The 15,502-nt window shown below is 32.3% G+C and overlaps 1 long non-coding RNA gene across 1 annotated transcript in view; it reads left to right on the top strand.

Moving 5' to 3' along the window:
• Window positions 1-4,523: 4,523 nt before the first annotated feature.
• Window positions 4,524-15,502, top strand: part of LOC148954137 (uncharacterized) — a 35,920-nt gene continuing 24,941 nt past the window's right edge. Inside the window, exon 1 of the long non-coding RNA XR_016141568.1 lies at window positions 4,524-4,597. This is a non-coding gene — a long non-coding RNA (uncharacterized LOC148954137). The remainder of the gene's footprint in view (window positions 4,598-15,502) is intronic.

Consider the following 15,502-nt stretch of genomic DNA (forward strand, 5'->3'; position numbering starts at 1 on the left):
TTGGTTTCCGTTGTCAACTCTCTCACAGCTAAAACGAAACTGATCATCCTCGCTCGATAAATTCAGGTGGTAGGTATGGCGAGAGGAGTAACTCTGTGACGTCACCTCTTTTGAAGGGGGAGCCATCTACATTGAATCTATGACAATGTTTTCAAAAGTATATCCACAATATTATTTTGCTCAGTTCCAATTAATATATCAATAAATTTAGTATAATCAATTGAGTCACATTGAGAAAGTTTCATGCAATAGTCCAGTGGGGGAGAATCAGTTTTCTTTATATTGTCAAGTGTTCCCTGTAAGAATATATTCTGATGAAGATATAATTCGAGAAATTCATCATTCAAAATTAAATTTTTTTCCATAATCACAGGATTCGATCTGATTCTCTCTTTCTCGAAATTATTCATTTTTCAATGCTATCACTCTGACTGCTGACTCTAGACTGACCATGAATTGTTAGCCTAACATTCTAACAAAAAGAAAGGAACAATTTTCGATTTCGAAACAATTTTATTGTATAATTACAACAATAATAGTAGACATGTACAATTAGCGATACAGCTTAATGTATTCGATATGCTTCACTAATGCACTTAAAGCACATTGAAGTCTATTCACATGCGCTATATCAACTTTTGCAGCGAAGCATAATTGATCCTCCATTTTAAATTTGCTCAAGGATATTACATATCTTGCATATACTTCATCCCATTCCAAACAAAGCCGTGATCCTCTCGTGATTTCCACCGCAATGTTTGGGGCTCTTGTATCATTGCTACCAACTCCACTATCAACTTCTAATAGGGTAGACATTCCACTCATCATCATCACAAATATATCCTAATGAGTAAAGTCAAACTGTTCTCACTCGCATGAATTCTATTCACACACTAATAACAACTATAGCAAAAATCCTTTCCTTTTATTCTCTGAAATCCTCTCCCACTAATATTTCCGACTCCCTGATTGGCTTAGAAAGAGACACGTGATCCTGTTCCCGTTAGACTCGTTCAATACATTCCCCACCGATTATGTAATCAATTTCTCGGAAATCCACTTCCCCTCTTGTCCTAGTCGATTATGCAATCAATTTCTCAGAAATTCTCTCCCCTTCTATTATGTAAATCAATTTTTCAGAAATCTACCTCCCCTTGGATTGTATCAATACATCCATTATCCTAAATGTACATGCGCAAAATTCCCCTTGGAGTCATTATACCTAGAAACAACAAATAATTCGACCTTGGAAAAGGTGGCATTGGACTCAGTACACTAAATCGATTATCCTTGAATAAATTATGTGTAATCAGTGCTGGTACCCCCTTCCCTACTGAATTTTCCATTTTTTTTTTACCAGACACAAAATTTTGAGATAGTCATTTTGTTCAGCATAGTTGAAACATCAAATTACTGTCTTTCGGGGTAACATGACCCTCCCCCGCAGCCGGTTGGGAGAGACCTGTAAGTTATGAAATTTACCCATTGTTTACTTATAGTATTTGTTATTGGGAAGTATACAGACTTTTTTTGGAGGGAGGGGGTATTTTGTGCTTGAGGTGGTTTTCCATAGGGAGAATTTTCTGTGGGGAGGGAAATTTCAGGGGGGGAACTTTCTAGGGGAAATTTTACATTGGGGGGTTTTGAAAAAATTCCTATAAGAAATTCTTTTTATTTGTCTTACTTTCTCTTTGCCAACTCAATTTTGCATGTGGAAATGTTCCGAGGAATTATCCGGTGGTTATTTTCAGTATGTTTAGATTTCCTGGAAAAAATCTGCATGGAAGGGATTATCCGTTTCTGGAATTATCCGGAAAACAAATAGAAATTAAATTCTTTCAAATGAAAGTATGCTAAGAAAAATTCTTATGGCTAAATCGTCCGCAAGGAATTTTACGGTGGATAGGGTTTTTCAATGCGGAGGGAATTGTGTGGAAGGAATTTTACGGGGGAATTACTCCGGGGAGAATTTATGAGGGTCGTGTGTATTTTTCGTGTGAGGAAATTTTCACAGAGATGTTTTCTGTGAGGGAGGGAATTCTTCATGGAGGGTGAGCCTGATTTACCGGCATTATTTGGAAAACGATCAGAAATTCATAGAAAAAAACAATTTTTTCAACTGAAAGCAAGGAGCAACATTAAAACTCAAAACGAAAAGAAATTATCCCGTAAACGAGGGGGGCTTTAAGAACGAGTCCGGAAACACAAGGGCCTTTTGATTAGAATAGTAATTTTTTTAATAGTGATAAAAAAATTGAACGTAAAGAGCAAGGTTTTGAGGAGAGGGCAACCCCCCTTATATACAGGATGATTTCTGTTCGTTTTGAGTTTTAACGTTGTTCATTACTTTCAGTTGAAAAAACTTTTATTATTTAATTTTGACTTGCAAAAACGAACCGAAAGCCACCCAAATCCGAATCGGCAAGGAAAATAATGTCATGTTGGTTACCACTTTTAATTTTGTCATATTGTTTAAGAATGACTTCGACACAAAACACAAAAAAATACTTCTAAAATTCTAATATTCTCATCTTGAAATAGTAAGAGTAAGATTATATCTAATAGTAAGATTGTTTGGACACTCGGTCAGTATTTTTCATTTTTAAAATTTTGTTCTTAAAAACAAACTTTGGCGCATATTCTATTTTATGACCGAATTAATGATCTTATATGAGGCACTTTTTCGTATAACTAAAAAAACAGGTTTTGTTTAAGTTTTATCATGTTGTAGAACACCTGCAAAAAGGAGGGGAACACCCTGATATTGCTTTGAAGGATCTCTCTCCCTGGAAAATTTTTTTAAATCGTGCACAAAAACGTAATCTTTTCTTATTTTGTCTCCCCCTAAAAATGTTATCTTACAACCCCAGCTTCTTCACCCTCTTCTAAGGGTTTGACTTTTGTTTACCAAGGTATTATGCCATATATAGTTGTACAATAAGATAATATGTACTATATTATGAATAATTATGCTTCTAAGGGCTAAATGTGTGAAAGCGTACGGAACAGATCTGGTTGCGACGTCGTGACTGACCCTCAAGAGTGTGCACGAATTATTGCTGACCCAAATTTTACATCCTTCACGAGCATAGAGGCGAGCATGGTTCTTCTACACAGGAAAAAGAGAAATGTGGTACTGAACAAGAATATAGCAGGAGGTACTTCAGTACTTGAAATTTCCAAAAAGCTCATGTTGTCGTTTTTTTACAATGTGGGCAAGGTACAATGGCCAAGGGAGGGGGAGGTTCAAGTTTATTATGGGGTTACAGATTCTCTGCTGTTAAAGGTAAAAACCGAGGATTTATTGGGGGATTTAGAAAATGGGGAACACATCAGCTCGCAGATGGATTTCACCAATTGGAATCCGTCCCTCTACCCCGAGTTGGTGAAACGTCAAGCCCCAAACCAGCCAGCTTTGAAGGACCTCTCTCCCTGGAAAAAAATTGAAAACATGTGCACAAAAACGTAATCTTTTCTTATTTTGTCTCCCCCTAAAAATGTTATCTTACAACCCCAGCTTCTTCACCCTCTTCTAAGGGTTTGACTTTTGTTTACCAAGGTATTATGCCATATATAGTTGTACAATAAGATAATATGTACTATATTATGAATAATTATGCTTCTAAGGGCTACTGGGAAGCTTCTCATTAAATTATGGTAAATATGTATTTAAGGAAATTCTTAATTGTTGGGAAATATAATACCTCGAGAAATCAGAGATCCTAGTCTCTTGTTTTGTTAATGACGTTTAATTAACAAAGAAAAAAACTGTAAACAAATTATTGTGTTCGTCCAAGACAACAATCATTTACAGAAAGAAAAGGAATACGAGGATATCCAAGAGCCATAACAACATTGCTTGCAGAGAAGGGGGCGAGGAAATAAAAAATCCAATGACCAAAATGAATAAATGTATATGTATGCCTATTATATATATATATATATATATATATATATATATATATATATATATATATATATATATATATATATATATATATATATATATATATATATATATATATATATATATATATATATATATATATATATATATATATATATATATATATATATATATATATATATATATATATATATATATATATATATATATATATATATATATATATATATATATATATATATATATATATATATATATATATATATATATATATATATATATATATATATATATATATATATATATATATATATATATATATATATATATATATATATATATATATATATATATATATATATATATATATATATATATATATATATATTTCTCTTAGCATACAATAAGAGGAGTATTCGCAAGTAAAGAAATATATATTGCAATATTTACAGGGTATGGCAACCCATCGAAAGGCCTATGGCATTAAACCTATTATGCAGAAAAAAATTATATAGAAAATATAGCCTATGATTGCTACATACCATGCTGCTTCATTGAATTCTACAGTTTTTGTTTTTTTTATTTTTATTTGGGTTTTCTATTATTATTTTTCTCTAGGATATGATAATTCAACAAGACGATGAAATAAGGCTACGCATCGTTGGAACAAGGGTTGATGCTAGCGATATCGTAAGTATACTTCAAATTAAATGTAAAGAAAAAAAAACTTTTGAAAAAAAGACAAGATGCACAATCTCGCTCATATTGAATCATTCAAATCGTTGAGAAGCAAAACATTTCAAAACAACCATAGGAAATTTCCATATGTTAGTTTCTCTCTTTCTCTCTCTCTCTCTCTCTCTCTCTCTCTCTCTCTCTCTCTGTGTGTCTCTCTCTCTCTCTGTCTCTCTCTTTCTCTCGCTCTCTATTTTCTTTATATATGCAAAATTTTTCATCTTTTTATTGTATTTTCTTGTATGTTTAAGCTGTTTGGTCTTGTGTTGTCGTCTTTTTTCTCAGTTGATAAAGGCTTCCGGATGTGATGCTGAAATATTTGGGCTTGTACTTTTTTTCTTAGTTTATTTTAATCAGTCTTGTTTTAAAATTCTACCTGTTAGTTATATATTTCTATATTTTAATTTTATTAAAATGATGGAGATTCAAAATGTTTGCATGAGTAATTTCATCAAGCTGTAACGTGTCTATAGATGGTGAAATAAGCACTTAAATATGGTTTAATCTTGGACGTCTGTATGGCAATTCTAGCCTCAGAATTGTAATGAGCAAGCTCAGAAACTATTTTGGTTTCGACCATTTTGGTCATATTAAATATTTTTTGTGGAAATCAAACATCACTTATGAGGTACGTACTTATCTAGGTGTCGTACTGCAAACTTGAGCATATTTAATGATTAACTTTTAATAATTGCGAACCATTCCTAATAATCTCTGAATAACCATGAGTCGAAGGGGGTAGCAAATGTTTTTGTTTCCGAAGCTAGGGGGAGTATTGGAGAGTTATGGACATCCTGAATATATGTATTTTCAATTTATGTATCTTACATAAGTCTATCCAATTTGACTGTCAAAGCCAGCCTTCTGGTGTTACGTAAAAGAATATTAATTTCATTTTCTTGATATGCAATAGGCTAGGTTTTTTTTTTTTTTTTTTTTTTTTTAATTAAAACTTCCTTCACATTTATGAACACTGTATGATCACAAGTTTGAACTTATTCTATCAGTTGATAGTAATTAGAAAAACTTCGAATAAAAAAGAAGATGAAGAAGAGATGAAACAAAAAGGCTCTTTGCACAGTTAAATGAAAAATACACACTAAAACAAAATAGAATGGCGAACTATCGTCTACCACTCGCACCGTAATGAACTGCCGGCAGTATATAACACAAGCTTGACTTTATGCAATAAGAAGAAATTACCAGAAACAAATTTGCCAGAAGAATGTTGAATTACAAAGGAACTACGACAAAGAATAAAAAAGGAAGAAAAGATCAGTGTTCGTTTATTCCAAAGAAATATTCAATGAAAAAAGAAAAATAACCCTGCAAAATCCTGCAAAACTCTGACCCGAATGGAGGGAGAGAGAAAGAAACAACATATCGTAATAAAAAAACGAACACTTAAGCAAAACAAAAATTCTGAATTGTCGTCTGTTACCCATTTAGCTATTGCTTTATCTACTGTTCAGACTGTAACGAATTTTGCAGATGATGATACTATGAAGGAAAATCTAGCCCCGCGTTTTGCTTCTATTTCTTTATCTGCTGTTTAAACTGTAAAGAATTTGGCAGATGATGCTACTCCGAAGGAATAGTTTCTAAACTTGTTCTTTTATCCCGAGGGATTAATTTAAAAAACAAAGTTTTTTTAAGGGAAGTAAAGAACGAAGTTGAAACTTAAAGCGAAAAAAAACTATTGCTTAATAATCTATCTAACATATACCAATAAAACTGGTGCAAATAAACCAACTGATAATATTTTTCCTATCTTTGTATAATTATTGAAAACTAGCGCTTTACTGAAAGCACCCAAAGGCCAGTATAAAAAAAGAAGTTGGATTTAGGAGTCAAAAGTGAGTACGTAGAATGACAACAACAAATTAATCTATAATGATTTTCATAGTCTAGCACCAGCTGTGACACCAGTAACTTTTGGTATACAGTAAAAATTATCTTAAAACTTAGCATAAAAACAAATATTAATTTAATAGCCGCAAAGTCATTCAAAAGCACATAAGGTCTAACCAGCCATAATACCAATAGTGAGTAATATACAATTTTAAATTGTAAAAAAAAACGCGCTTTAGTATTGCTAGAAATAAAGAAAAATAAACCATAATATGAACTCAGGAAATCCGGTTATTTCTCTCTATACAACGGAATATTTCAAGCCTAGATACAAATTCTAAAGCTCGTCTATAGTCATAATACTATCAAGATGGCCTGACTCCGGACTTGTCTATAAACTAATCATGAAATGTCTTTTTCAGAACCAAAACGAGATCCAATCATTGGACTGAACTCATTGTGCAGACGTGATACTAAATTACATTTAAAAAATTGATAAATAAAGCAACGGTCGTAAAATGATTAATTCTATTTAACTTCAAAACTGTCCTTAATCCGTTTGCTTTTACTGTACCAAAACTTCTGTATTGTTTTATGTTTTCAGTAAAGCGCTAGTTTTCTATAATCACACTAACGTAGGAAATATTATCAGTTGGTTTATTACACTGGTTCTATCGATATATGTTATATAGACTATGAAGCAATAATTTTTGTTCGTTTTACGTTTCAACTCTAGCTCTTTACTTTCCTTAGAAAGCTTTTTTTGATTAATCTTTGTCCGTTTTTAATTTAAATTTAATGTAGAAGCAACACTGCCATGATCTATTTTATGGATGGGGTCAACCCCCCCCCCTCATATGCAGAATAATTTCTTTTCGTTTTAATTTTTAAGCTTACTCCTTACTTTCAGTTGAGATTTTGAATTTATTTTGTGACGGTTTTCAAATAATGCCAGGATTTCTCCCCCCCCCCGTGTAAAATTTGTCCTGGAAAGTTTCCCCAGAAACTTTTCTTTCCATGGAAAACTTCCGTGGAAAGTCTACCCCCTTCGTAAAAATCCCACCCTAAAAAATTTCCAAATATTTCCTAATAACATTTATTAGGCTATATGTGAAACTTTCGTTGGAGACTATGGGAACTAAAAGAAACAATGAATTGACGAGTTTGAATCGCTTGACTTAATTTTTATTTCGATATACTAAAAGAAAATGTAAAAAAAGTGAAGCCATTTTTTATCCAGAAATTATCAGAAAAAAAATCAATCTCAAAATTGCTCAAATTTTGGCAGTTAGTCGTAATTTTTTGGCGTAGTAGGAAAAACAACTTTGGTTAAGAATTATTGTAGTCAGCCTTAACAAATAAAGTTATCCACATAATCGTATAGAAGCCACAAAACCATGATTGAAAAAAAAGATTGATAAGGGATTAAACCCTTCACATCTTGATTCAAAGTACACCGCTCTACCCACCGAACTTCGAGTTTGGCTAAACCAATTTAATCTATTGACTTTTGTTGGACCATAATTGCATAAATTACAGATCTTGTCCCAGGGACTATGGAGGGTCATTTCATCACCAAAAATATGGTTATTGGACTTTTTTCAACTATGAAAAAATGGCTATATCAGAATTTTGATCGGACGACCTTAGGGGAAGGGGGCCTTTCGGGCCTTTTCCAATCTTTTTTAATCTTTCCAAGCTGCCCTCCAATCTTTTTGATCACTTACAAAAGGCACTAGCAATTTAAATTTCCGTTTGAACGAGCCATTAAGTATATCTTTATGATGTGCTGGTAACCCGCTAGCCCTGGTAAAAAAAAGAAAAAAAAAGAAAAAAGGAGACATCAGTTTTACTCATGCAAAATAGTGATTTTCCTTGTTGTTCAAGGTGGGGATTCTAATAACCCCATACAAGGCTTTTGATCATACTGATTCCAATGGTGCAATTCTTATTTTGACCTGACACTATTTTCGAGGAGTTTGGGCTCTTTTTCAAAATCATCTAAATTTGCTTTCGCAATAAACTTTTACTTCTAAGATTAACCGAAATAGTAGTTACTATTCCTAAATCAGTGTCAGGTGACAATTTTTTCTCATTAGGCAGTTTTTTTTTCTAAGCATGTTGTTCAACTTTTGATTACTATATACTGTGGTTGGTTCTTTACTAAGTTGCAGCTACTGCTGCAGCCATGATAGAAGTTACAAAACCATGATAGAAAAAAAAAACACCCGATACTGATTTGCCCTATAACGATACGTCGGATACCAATACTCCCGATAACGATACACCCGATGCCGATACGCTCGATATCACGTACAGCCCTTTTTCCAGAGACTATGGAGGGTCATATCATCGCCAAAATCATAGTTATTTGACCTTTGAACTATGCTGAACAAAATGGTTATCTCAAAATTTTGATCGGACGACTTTGGGGGGGGGGGGGGCTCTGGGGAAGGGTGCTAGCTACCCTTCAATCTTTTTCATCATTTAAAAAGTGCACTAGAAAATTTAATTTCCGCTCGAATGAGCCATTAAACATCTCTGTAAGATGTTTGCTTGCCCTGGTAAAAAAAAGGGAGACACATCAGTGCTACCCATACAAAAGGGATTTTCCTTGTTGTTCATGGTCAAGGACTGTAGTTATTTTATATAAGGTTTTTGACCATGCTGATTCCAATGGTGCACTTTTTATTTCGATCGGACGCCAGCTTTGAGGGATTTCAGGCTATTTTTCGGAAAACCATAAATTTGTGTTTGCAAAAAAACTTTTACTTATAAGATGATCCGGAACAATAGTTACCATTCCTGAATCAGTGTCAGTTGGTTTTTCTCACTAGGTAGTTTTTTTTTCAAAACGCTCTTTACAATTTTCGGTTACTATTGGCAGTGGTTCGCTCTTCACTAGGATGGAGCTACGGCTGCAACCATGATACTAAGGGTAATAATAGCATCAAGCTTTCTTTGTTTCTGTATCGATGATAAACTTTAAAAATGGGCACCGCTTACCATCTTCTCGCCTAAGTTCAAGAATTTAATTAGAAACCTTTCGTTGAAATTCTTATCAAAAGTCTGAGATATGGTTCACCTAATAAAATGTCCTAAAATAAACATTGTTTGCTTCTTAGATACAAAAGATAATGACATAATAGTAAGTAAATAAGTAATTTTCTCTTTGATTCCTAAAAACGGTTTCAAAACTCTCTTCAAATTGCAGACTGAAAATTTAGCCACACTAAATTAACAGATAAATGGACATTTCCATCTTATTTCTGCTCTTGGATGCTAAGAGCTACAGTAGAGTCAAGGTATATTTACTTCTTGATCGTGGACAACAATTAAAATTTGACAGCACTCACTACTCACTCAAACTGACATCACTCAAAATTGATTATTGTCATTATAATTTATTACGGCTCTTATAGTCAAATAAAATTGTTATTGGGATCAAATAAAATTAATGTCTGTTATTGGGACCAGGCATGAACAAAATTCCAAAGCTGCCAGTAGCAGAATTCGACAGAATTCCTAAGGCTGCCGAAACCTTAGCATTACAGCTTGTGTTTTGACAGCTTTTTTTTAGCACAAATTATTTTTATATGTAAAAATGGTATTTTCAGACAAACACTACCAACAAGTTTGAAAACTGCCAAGTAGCATTTCTAATTTTATAAGTATATTTGATTGAGAAAAAGCTCTAGCAATAAAACAGTGCGTTTATTATAAAACTAAACGATTGTTATATTAAGTAGTTATATATCTTAAGTTTGTAAATTTGCTCAGAAACCCTGTTGTTTAAATTTTAATTAATGTTTAAATTTTAGAGTTGCATTTTAGGATATGGCTCGATATATAGAAGGTTCTAAACGATAGGTTCTACTGTTAGGTTACCTTCATAAAATATCGATGATATCATAGAATAATTAATTCTTTTTCTTTAATTCTCAAACGTGGTTTCAAGGCTTCATTCACACTGTAGGATGGAACCTTGAAGTACACCTAAATTAATAGAAAATTTTAGATTTACTTTTTTTGCTCTAGAATACTAAGAGCAAGATTACTTTTAAACCCTCTTTATTTCTTGATTAACGATAAACTTAAGAGTTTACAACGCTTACTATTGAAGTAGCTAAACTTTTAATGTATCTCAAATTTGTTAATGCACAATAATTTAATTCGCTAGTAGAATTGTAGTGTCCGTTTAAAAGTGTATTTGATCAAGGAACAGTTTCACTTACAAGAAAAAATATCCTCGTAATAGAATCAAAAGAAAGAATAAATAAGCTCTTTGTCTTCAATTAATGAAAGCAATCTCAGACCAAATGGATCTTTGAGGTACACAGAAGGTTTTAGAAATATAGCAGAAACGTGGAAACTAGAACAAATCCAGCTTCCAGGCGGATATCTTACGAACTGTTTACTGAGAGAACTTTTTATGAGGTTTCTATAAAACTTATTTTTTGTGCTGCTTCTTCAAAGAATGCGGCTATATTATTTTTGTCATCCATATGTCATTAGCAAGAAACTTTTTGCTCTCTGCTCATAGTACCAAAGTGCTGTATGTCATGGGACATAATAGGCATGGACTGGTTCTATTGGATCATTAAATAAAAAAAAACAGTTTTTTTCAACTGAAAGTAAGGAGCAACATTGAAACTTAAAACCACCTGAAATTATTATGTATATGAGGGGGCTCGCCCCCTGGTCAATACCGCGCTCTTTACGTTAAAGTTCGAATTTTGTTCGAATCACTAATCCCTGAATCACAAAGGCCGTTTAATTAGAATAGATTGTTATGAAAGTTAACTTTAGCGTAAAGAGCGAGGTATTGACTAGGGGGCGAACCCCCTCATATACGTAATATTCAGTTGAAAAAAAAACTTGTTTTTTTTATTTAATTTCTGATCGTTTTTTAAATAATGCTGGGAAATCCGGCGCGCTCTTCATGGAAATTTCCCTTCCCCCATGAAAAATTCCTCCATGGAAAGACCCTCCCACGTACCCCCCTACCCCACACCAGAAAAATCCCTCCTGAAAAAGTCTGTATACTTCCCAATAACCAATACTATATGAACAGTGGGCAAAGTTCATAACTTGCAGCCCTGCCTCTGGGAACTGTGGGGGATTAAGTCATCCTCAAAGACATATTTATTGAATTTTCGACTATGCTGATAAAAATGGCTTCTCAAAAATTTTATCGAGTGATTTCGGGAAAAAAAATGTGCGTGGGAGGGGGCCAAGTTGCACTCCAACTTTTTTGGTCTCTTAAAAAGGGCACTAGAACTTTTAATTTGCCTTCGAATGAGCCCTCTCACAATATTCAAGGACTACTGGATCGATATGATCATCCCTTAAAAAAAAAAAAAAAAAAACCACACGCATCCGTGATCTTTCTTCTGGCATAAAAAAAAAAAAAAAAAAAAAAAAAAATGCAAAATTCCATATTTTTGCAGATAGGAGCTTGAAACATCTACATTAGGGTTTTCTGTTACGCTGTATCTAATGGTTTGATTTTCATTAAGATTCTATCACTTATAGATAGTTTCCCCCTTTTTTCAAAATTAAGGCAATTTTTTCAGGCTCGTAACTTTTGGTGGGTTTTGATGGGAAACTAAACTCGATGAAATTTATATATTTGAAATCAGCATAAAAATCTGGTTCTTTTGATGTATTTACTGGTATCAAAATTCCATTTTTTCGAATTTCGGTTACTATTGAGCCGGGTCGCTCCCTACTTACAGTTCGTTACCACGAACTGTTTGATAATAGTAGCTAGCCTGACAAAAAAAAAAGATTTTTAGTATAAACTATTATTTTGAATTATGGCTGAAAGTACTATCCATTTTTTACTTGACCGATCTCAGATAGATAATCAAGTTTATTTCGATTTTTTTTTTCTTCTGAACTGTCAGGTGGCCTGGTGCTGCATTGCGTTGCTAGTAGTAGCAGTAGTAATTTTGTATGAATAAAACAGGGAAAAGATTAATTGCTTTTCCTCCAAATTTGTAGAAGTTAAAATGAATCTCCCAAAAAAAACTGGACCGTTTTATACACACTATATATATATATATATATATATATATATATATATATATATATATATATATATATATATATATATATGATAAACAAAAAATCGCGAAGAAAGGAAACGAGGACAATTAACAGCCAGCGAAAAAATTGAAAAATTATGCAAATATTTCGGTCAAGACCTCCGCTTGACCGTCCTCAGTGCAGAATAAAACTGATAAAAATATAAAAACCAAACCTTAAAATAAAAACACGAAACTAAAATTGGACGACCCTTTCCTAGTAACGGTGAAAGGGTCGTCCAATTTTAGTTTCGTGTTTTTATTTTAAGGTTTGGTTTTTATATTTTTATCAGTTTTATTCTGCACTGAGGACGGTCAAGCGGAGGTCTTGACCGAAATATTTGCATAATTTTTCAATTTTTTCGCTGGCTGTTAATTGTCCTCGTTTCCTTTCTTCGCGATTTTTTGTTTATCATGATTAGCCAGTGTGGTCTCAGAAATTATTTATATATATATATATATATATATATATATATATATATATATATATATATATATATATAATATATATATATATATATATATATATATATATATATATATATATATATATATATATATATATATATATATATATATATATATATATATATATATATATATATATATATATATATATATATATATATTATATATATATATATATATGTATATATATAATACAAAACTAAAAACCTTATCAGTCTATGTCATTGGCACTGTGGGTGCATAAACGGAAAAACTTTCTCCAAATAAACCCAATACTGTTATTTTTAGGAAACTTAAAAAAAAAGTTTGTTTTAAGATGAAATTAATTGTATGGACATTTATGTTTACATGCAGTACGTTCAGGGCCCTAAGTCACACTTTTTCGAGAAAATGATAGTAACATCAATTTAACGTTTATTTATCAGGAAAATGGGTGAAAATATTATTAATGGCAGCAAATTGTATTAGAAATCAGAAGCAAATAGAAATGTAATAAAAGGTGTCATCATTTGTCCAAGAAAAGAAACTTCAAGGAAAAAAAAACACTGCACAAGAAAAAACTTAAAATAAAACATTCTAGGTCAAGTATCATATATTTTTTAAAGGGTTTGCTTTTTTGCAGCAAAGAAAAAAAATCATTTGTTTTTCTCTTTTTCTTCGGGAATATGCGTATCGTAGGGTTTTTTTTTTAATAGGCCAGATGTTCATATTTTTCATAAGGTTTTATATTTTTGTTTTAAAAAAACATGTCTATTCTACCCTTTTTCTCTGGAACAATAAGAGCAATGCAATGATAGGGTTAGTTTTTTTTGGTTCCAGCACAAGGGTAAACTTTAAGAGCGGATAGCACTTAGCATTAAAATGCCTTAGCCATTATAGTTCCTAGTAATTGTTAATGCAATAGTAGCAGTATTAAAGTCTTAAGCAATAAACGCGAAGCAGGGCATTTGTCATCAGCAAAGTTTAGCATTGTTTTAAAAGCGTATCAGACAGAAAAAGAGTTTAGCTATAAAAGCATGTTCATAAAAAAAGAAAAGTAGTTTTTTCTTATCTTCAGTTAATTGACGTGTTCCCTAGCATGGTCATATTTTAGAATGGAACGTTAGGGTGCACCACAATTGTTAGTTCTAGACGTATATCCTTATATACTCTTGATATGAAGGTTATTAGAGTCAGACCGTTCATGGTAAAATATTCCAAGTAAAGAGCAACTCATTTCAAAAGAAACTGCAAAGGAAAGAGTATTTTAATAATGGTAGGCTATACTTTAAGAATAATCCTACATTTATGCTGATTCAAAACACGTCAAAATCATTAAATTCAGAGTTTAAGCATTACAAGCTACTTGCATAAGAAGCTTTGGTCAATTTTAGAAGAATGGGACCCGAACTCACCAAAAAAGCTAAGGAATCTTAATGAATAGTACATCATCTAATTTCTCATCTCCGAAAACACCGGAGTGGAGAATAAAGCGTTTATATGCAAGAACACGAAATTTGTGAACTTTCTGGGGAAGGATGGCCAGGAATGCATATTCATCTACATGGTAAATGAAAAAAAGCTAGTTTTTTCGAATGAAAACAAAACTTACTTTTACTTTTGGTATTTTACTTTTCTATTGAAGGTATTTCTACGAATATAATGTCTTTATAGACATGAAATAAAAGGCATTAAAAATAAAATGAGAGAATTAATCGCAAAGTCTCAAAAGACCGAAAATCACACAGCAGCTGCCGATACTCTTGTTGACTATTGAAGATTTTTCTACGAATTTAACATCCGTGTATGCCTAAAGATAAAATCCATTAAAAATCAAGCGAAAAAAAGTCACATACCTAAAGTCACAATCATGTACCCATGATCTATCACATCACCATCAAAATCACACAGTAGCTAAGGTATTTTTCTTATACTGAAGATTTTGTAAGAATTTTAACACCTTTGTAGACATTAGATAAAATGCATTAAAAATCAAAATAAAAATAGATCAAAATCAAGATCATAATCTAGTATCCACAATAGATCAAATTCTTGTTGCCTTTTGAAGATTTTACTACGAATTTAACATATATGTATACATAGAGGTACACAATGTCACAAACTTTCCTATTACTAGCTTGCCAATGTTATGTATACGAACAAAATCTATTCATTTAGTGATAACGGCAATCGTTTGAAAATTTATTAGGTTCTTTTCATATAATTTTCTACTTTCAATCTTGTGTCACAGACGGCTGGACTTGAAAACGACTTGAGTTGGAAAAGGCTTGGTCAATAGCTACTGAATAGTTCATAAAACTTCCAAACGAAAAGTCAATTCCTTTTTCAAGGTTGATTTCATTGTATTTAGAAAGGAGTAAGGAGAAGATAAATGGACTTTCGGATTCCTACTCAAAAGCCGTATGCTCTTTCGAAAGTGTACCTAAGGGAATTCAGTTCTTTATTTGCTTTG

This window comes from Artemia sp. Qi Xiang Cuo, chromosome 3 (assembly GCF_049724085.1).
Source record: "Artemia sp. Qi Xiang Cuo chromosome 3, ASM4972408v1, whole genome shotgun sequence".
Lineage (NCBI taxonomy): Eukaryota > Metazoa > Arthropoda > Branchiopoda > Anostraca > Artemiidae > Artemia > Artemia sp. Qi Xiang Cuo.